This window comes from Rattus norvegicus, chromosome 9 (genome assembly GCF_036323735.1).
Source record: "Rattus norvegicus strain BN/NHsdMcwi chromosome 9, GRCr8, whole genome shotgun sequence".
Lineage (NCBI taxonomy): Eukaryota > Metazoa > Chordata > Mammalia > Rodentia > Muridae > Rattus > Rattus norvegicus.
Genome location: NC_086027.1, coordinates 31180662 through 31188174, shown reverse-complemented (window position 1 = coordinate 31188174; position 7513 = coordinate 31180662). Strand labels below are relative to the sequence as shown.

General features: G+C 46.1%; 1 long non-coding RNA gene across 1 annotated transcript in view; it reads left to right on the top strand.

Annotated features, from left to right (window-relative positions):
- Positions 1-1081: 1081 nt before the first annotated feature.
- The window catches only part of LOC108351903 (uncharacterized), a 7159-nt gene continuing 727 nt past the window's right edge, over positions 1082-7513 (top strand). Inside the window, exon 1 of the long non-coding RNA XR_010054959.1 lies at positions 1082-2507. This is a non-coding gene — a long non-coding RNA (uncharacterized LOC108351903). The remainder of the gene's footprint in view (positions 2508-7513) is intronic.

Sequence of the window (7513 nt, the reverse complement as noted above, 5' to 3'; positions counted from 1 at the left end):
GAAAGAGTGAAGACTTTGCTTTTGTTGTCCTTTAATGTCAATAAATCCCTGAGATTTGACTCTTTAGAAATAAATCTTCCCAAAGCAGGATAGACCTGGAAGACCTGAGGCACTCTGAGTTTCTCTGGTTGTTGGGAACCAGGCTTAGGACCCAGTAAGAATAACTCAGGATGTCCTGACTGATTAGTGGGCTGGACAGACGGACTGCTGACCTGCCTCTCCCTCCCACCATTTCTTTCCGTACTCCACCTATGGAAACAAGCATTACCATAGAACCTGTCAGCTTTCCTCTAGGATCTGCTGTAGGATCAGAACCAGGAATGAGAGTCAAGCAGAATGAAGAAATTTCTGTTTTCACTAGCCTCCAACTTAGTCTCACCATTTCCATTAGGGAAGCACACATCAGACCACAGTAGCACTACTATGTGTCTCCTGTCACCAGGGACCACACGCAATCCCATCACAGATAGTTTAAAATACACCTGTACCTACGTTGCTTTGAAACTATACTGGAATACATACCCCAGATTTCTTACACTATGGGATATTCATAAACTGAGCTTCCTTTAAAATCTTATGTATTTCTCCGGCATGCCAACACTCTGAGGCCATATTGAAGTGGGCATCTCTCTTATTATGGAGTATGAACAGAAAGCCTGTCTTAGTTAGGGTTTCTATCGCTGTGAAGAGAAACCATGACCACAGCAGCTCTTATAAAGAAAAACATTTAACCGGGGTTGGCTTATGGTTCAGTGATTTAGCCTATTGCCATCATGTCAGGGAATATGGTGGCACCAAGGCAGACACCTGGGGAGTAAGCTGAGAATTATACATTAGGAAGTACAGGCATCAGAAAGAGTGACGTTGGACATGGCTTGAGTGTCTCAAGCTCAAAAGCCCACTCCAAGCAACACCTCCTAATAGTGCCACTCCTATGAGCATTTAGGGGCCATTTTCATTCAAACTATTACACAGCCCTACAAGCTGGCAAAGGTAGAAGCTTTCACTGCACTGGGACCCACCCTTGTCATCTACCTGAGCAGGTGGCAGCTGATGACTTGAGCTCAGGTGATAAGTTCCCTCTACCTAGGAGCAATTCTGTTCCACATATCTGACAGATGAATCCCAAATGCCCTACCGGGAGATGTTCTCCGGGGTTCAGTTAGAGTCATTGAGTGGGAACGTGTTAAGGTTAAGGTTGTACCTATCTTCTGATACTTTAGTAGCAGAATGTCAGAGCGTATACTCTGAGCCGTTCTTTACCGAGTTGCCGAGGCTGATGGCTCTGTCTCAGAGGAGGAGTGTTTAAGTCCTACAGAGTGCACAAGAGAGGCTGTGCTTAAATTCTCAGTGCCAACCAAACAACAGCAAAGACGCCACATCATCATGACCAGAGGGCTGATCCACCCAATCATGTGGTGGGAATAATAAAGTGCTCCAAAGGGGTTGTTTTGAGTAGGGAACGTGTTCTATGAGTCTGAGGAGAGAGAAGGCAGGGATGGGTGTGCTATATGTGTATGGGACGGAGAGCCAGGAGGATTCATAGGCACACTTCAGGCTAGGAACGACTCTGCAACCCTGTGTCTTGATGCCAGTGCTCCTGCGACTCTCCCATTAATTCCCTGGGACCAATTTAGATTTCCTAATTCTCAATATATAATCAAATTACTTCCCCGAAATTACCGGGTGTGTGTTTGGGGGTTGGGGGATGCTGTTATTCCGTAGAGAGTTCGTCCGAGTTATCGAGTTACTATTTTCATCATAGAAAGTAAAAACGGAGGGGTGTGAGAATTTACCAAGAGGCACAGGTTTTTGTTTGTTTATTTGTTGACTCAGGTTTCATTTCTGGGAACTGGTTCTCTGGAACTGCATGATTCAAACACGCTTCCCAACTCTGGAGTTCTGTGCCACAGCTCCTGGACATCTAAACTTGGATATCCTGATCGCACACGGTAAGAGCAAGATCTCTATGCTATGCCCATATGTACCTAGCTGAAGGGGCACGCGGCTATGAAACCAGATCAACTAGGATTCTGACGGTGGACACACTACGTCACCTTTTGGAATGTCCCCACGACCACTGAAAATTGAAACAATTTGTAAACTGTGTGTATGTGTTTACTTTCCTAAAATTCTTATGGCTTACTGGGAGTCTAGCTAAACCAAGGAGTCTCGCTGCAAGCATCATGCAGGCCGGGAGGGGGCAGCAGACTCCAGCCATGCGGTCCCTGGGCCAACACAGCCTGGCGGAGAAGCCAGCCAGTTCATAGTGTATTGGCTCCATTATTCCAGAGCTGCACCCTAGGCCGAGGAAAGCAGAAGGACATGGAATCAAGGACTCCACGTCTCAGGAACCACCTCCTGAGAAGACTAGGCTGAATACACACTAAGGCGAGTCGCAGCTAGAAAGTGCGCCTGTGCAGTACAGCATCTAGAGTGAGGGACTGCTCTTGTGCATCACTGCTTTCTCCGCCTTCTCCAGCTGCTGCAAGGGCTCAAGGGTGCAGGTGAGTTGTGCATCCGTCCCATACAAGAAACCTTTCTTGCAGAGACAGGAGCAGCCGCCCTCTCCTTCAATCTCTCAATCTTCACAGCAGAAAACAATTCATCCTAGTTCCTAAATTTCTGCCTTCTTGGGGGCTCTAAAGCTCACATCTATTTTGCCCCTTGCCTTCCAGGAGGTAGGGTATGGTGGTGGGTAAGGTTCAACCAGACTTGCTTCAAAACATGGCTTTCATACCCACTTAGCTCCTAGGGAGGCAATTATTTTATTTTTATGTGAAAATACTTTGTGTATATTTATTGACAGATCTCTTAGTGGGTGGAGAAGATTCTGGAAGACCTGGGACAGGGCAGCACAGGAATTTTTCATTCACTTTTGTATGCCAAGCAGTAAATGATTTTGCTGCATTGCGCCCAGGACATTTTCCAACATTGTTATCAGCACTTAGCCTCTGTCTGTCACTGGTATAAGTGACGCTTCCCTCTTCCAGACACAGCCCACTCCTTTCAAGGTCTTACAGCCTCATGGTTGAGGGTTGGGGGTGTAGAGCGAAGGACAAGTGTCCTTGTTTTCCAGAAGAAGCCAAAAAGGTAATAGTGTAAGTTTTGTCAGCGAGCACTTGTTGGGAATGGATTCGTTTTATCCTTCTTTAGAATTGTGCGGTTCTTGACAATGTAGCCAGGCCTGGTGGGGCAGTGGAGGGGAGCCTGGATAACCTTCACACAGGCTGTGTCTTTGAGATACCAACACATTCACTTAGGGCAGTGTGATTGGAGCTGTGTGCAGGCCAGCAATGGATGAACTAGTGTAGGTTTGCCCTACATGAGCTTGGCTGGACGAGAGAAAGAATCTGTCAGGCAATATACCTCAAGCAGCTTTACCGGAAATTAAAGGGATTTATCCCTTATTAAGACAAGGTCTCATGAACAGTTGCGGGATTCAGGTGAACTCACTTTTCATACTTTAGGATAGCTTAGAAGAAAAAGCAAGGCTCCAATCAACTATCTAATGATGAATGATCTGTCTTACCAGCTTTGCTTTTGTAATGACTGTTAGACACCTCAGTCTATATTTCAAATATTATATGTCTTGTGTGTGACACACACACACACACTTATATGTCTTGTGTGTGACACACACACACACACACACACACACACACACAATTGCCCCAGGGCTCTGACTGAGAGAAAAACATCAAGACTCCCCACCCCTACGTCTAGTGGTCCAAGGTAGAGACCAGTAGGGAGCCTTGCTTGAAACCTCCCAGGCCTGCATACCTCCAGCCTGGGGACTCTCAGGCTGAATCTCAACTTCATCCCCCCTGCTTGCTTCATTGTCCTTTCTCGAGGGTGGGCACTCATCAACCACAGCTTCACTGTGGTCAGCTCCAGATCCATGTCTCTGTCTCCCTAATGGTGTCCACTACCACAGGTAGGAAACACTGAGTCTGTAAGGCTTGCTCACTGACCCCTTCACTGACCTCGGGGTGAGAACCTCAGACTCCCCTTACAGCCTGGTGTGAATGGAGGTAGTATTTCTGAGCAGACACTCTTTGCACAGCCCACGTATGATTCCGGTTTTAATGTGTGTCATTAATCTTTAACCATGTGTGCCTCTGTGTGGGTTTGTGCACATGCGCTTGCCCTCAGTTCTAAGGAGGTCATCAGATGCCCTGGTGTTAGAGTCCCAGGCAGTTGTGAGCTGCCCACATGGGTGCTGGAACCAGGGCTCAGAGGCTTCACCAAGCTCTCCCAGTCCCTGCCCCCTTTGCATTTCATTTCAGTTTATTTACAAGCATGCCTCACTCGCTAACTCCCAGAAGGCTTTGCACAGGATCCTTTATCTGCTTACAACACTGGCTTACTCTGCTTGTTCCTGCTTTCCCCAAGATCCCAGCTGGGACCCTGCCTCCCCTTGACATCATCCTTAGACTCCAGTGCCAACAGATGCCTGTCCTCTGGGGCTCTTCGCCATCTGCTTCTCCCTGCCCGGTTGTACTGTAGACAAGCCTGGGTCTGCAACCTTTTCAAACTGCTTCCTACTGCCTTGCACAAAGATAGTGCTCAGTGAATACTTGTTGAGTGGAAGGGGTTAAAATGTGCTTCATTGAGTGTCCAGATGACAGATTTATTCTATGTCAGTTGTTTTCTTGGTGTGTGTGCTGAAGTACCAAATAACAGGGGAAGAATATTATTATCACACAGTTAATAGTTGTCTTAAAATGCACTTTTGCATTTAGTTGACATAATAATTATCCATATTTATGAGGTAGAGTGTGGCACTTCAGTATCTTGTATTTAATATTTAATCAGCCGATTAGGGTGATTGGCATAGCCATTGCCTCAGACATTATTTTTTCCACCGGGGCCATCCATCATCCTATATGCCAGCTACTGAAGAATGTAAAGTAGTTGCCAACCACGGCTATCCCACTATGCTCTAGGGCATTAGACGTTGTTCCTCCTTACAGCAACATTGTGCACCCCTCAACTTCTCCCTCCTCATATCATTTCCACACTTTGGTAAGATTGTAGCTTCCACATATAAGCGAGACCACATGGGATTTGTCTTTCTGTGCTGGAGCAACTAATGTTTCCTGAAGGCGCAGTATGTGCCGGGCACTATCCTGGTCCTCTGATTCATCTTGGACGTAACCATGTGAGCTAGACATTTCTAGTGTCCTTTTCTAAAAATGGAGAAACTGAACCACACAGCAGTTGAGGAATGCACCTGGTTTGACCCAGAGAGTAAGCCTCGGTCTCAGGAGGCCGAGGTATGTAATATGGCGTCTTTATACATAGTAGTAGGTGGGGCTTCCTGTGAGATGCTCATGGGGCAGAAGAGAATGAGTGACAGGTGGGTGGTGCACTCTGGTCACAAGGTGTGGAGTGACTCAGCAGAAGAACCCGCCCTAGGGATCTGGAGCACAGCACTCACACTGCTGGTCCACCTTGTTCAGCCCAGCTCCACAGTTCTTAGGGGCAGGACTGCATAGTGCGACTTCCCTGAATACGAATTCTTGGCTGTGTGTGGCTTGGACATTGCTTGCTTTCTCTGCACCTTAGTTTCCTCACCTGGGAAATACTTATGCTGACAGCACTGCCCTCATAAGGTTTCCGTGGTGATTGACTGGGTGATACGGAATCGAGTGCTTATAGCTCAGAATTATCTTTCTCCTTACCCTATTGCTGCCCTATTAAAACAAAATAAACCTTTTCCATTGGTTTGTTTAGTTTCTAAAATTTTGTTTTAGTTAGTTAGGTACTTCCCACCCCCCCACACCGGGGGTCTCACTGTGCAGTGCTGGGTGGCCTAGAACTCATTTTGCAAACCACCGTGGCCTCAACCTCACATTATCCACCCACATGGGGTTGAAAAGATATGATCCCTGGCAGGTCAGCCACTCTCTAGACCCCATACTCAAGAGTATTTTAGTAACACAAATTGTACTCTTTCGGGGGAAGGAGAGGGGAGAGAGAGGAGAGGGAGGGGGAGGGGGAGGGGAGAGAGAGAGAACAATAAATTGGCTTGGTAGGGAAGTAGGTAGTTTGGTAGGAGATGATCTGGAATGAGTTGGGGGAAGAGTATGTTAAAAAAAATACATGGAAATCTCAAAGAATAAGAACAATATTTTAAAAATCACCTATCAATGTAGGATTTAGCAAGCTGTCTCACTTTGGGGAGCATGGGGAAAGAAGGGTGTGGCCTATGAATCCAGCTTCTAGAGACTGAGTCCTTATCCCCTTGGATATATATCTTTTTCTATTGCTTCTTGGGTAATTGAGGGCAGGGACTCAGTGGAACCTTTCTTACCCCTGGAGGCACTTTAACTGTTGCATGAGTCACACCAAAATGACACTGACAAACACTTTAATTTTGGCCCAAGGCTCCATTATAAGGCATAGTGATTTACTATGAGTTACAACTGAATGTGTTGGACCCTGGGGAATTGCTACGGACTGTACCCTAGTACCCTTAAAGTGTAAGCCAAAATAAACCCTTCATTCTGTAAGAAACTGTTAAGGTTTGGTCTTGTATTGTAATGCTAACTAAATACTGGTCCCCAGAGCCTGGTTGCCCCCAAGGATGAGAGAATTCTCACATAGACCCAAGGGACTCTGTGGAACCCTGGCCCCTGAGTTACCCCTGACTGTTGAATAAAATTGCCTACAGCTGGGCAGAAGAGAGAGAGGTGGGCTTTTGGTTCCTGATCTTGGTTCAGAGTCAGGAGACCATGAGGAAAAGGGGAGAAGAGAGAGAGAGAGAGAGAGAGAGAGAGAGAGAGAGAGAGAGAGAGAGAGGAAGACCTCCATGAGGTAAAGGATCTTAAAAACTGGCCATGTGGGCTGGCCAATCAGAGTCAGAGAGGCCCATGCAGAAGATGGCAAGTCATAACTCAGGGTTATTGATAGATAATTTTTAGAGGGTAGATATCTACCCAGGTCTAGTGCTGATTAAGACTTATTATAAATGTAAAAGTTGTGTTTATCTTTTATCTGAGAACTGAATGATCAAAGGCAGGTTAGAAACCCCCCATTGAGATTAATATTATCTATGGCAAGAAGCTTTCTCACGTGCTTTTTGTCATAGCAGAAAAAAGAAAAGTAACCACCATTTCTCACACTCAGAGTCTAGCAGAGGTATCTCTCGTTATGCACCTGGAATTAACTGTTCCGTAATATTTTAGGATGAATCCTGTCCTAGAGAATCTTCCATCCTTACCTATAACTCCTGACAATGTCTTCTCTACGATCTCTGTAATCTCGACAGTCCACAGATGTAAAGGTTTGGGTGCTATACCAACACACCAAGGTATTTCAGCATCACTGGCCGCCAGGCTAAGAAGGATTCTTTCTCAAAGCCTCCAGAGGGAAACTGGCAGATTTCAGACTTAGATGTCAGACAGGCAGCTCCCCCAGAACTGAGGGAGAATAAGTTTATATTATTTTAAGATTCATTTGTGATACATTGTTGTAGAAGTCTTAGGGACAGGACACACAGAATGTC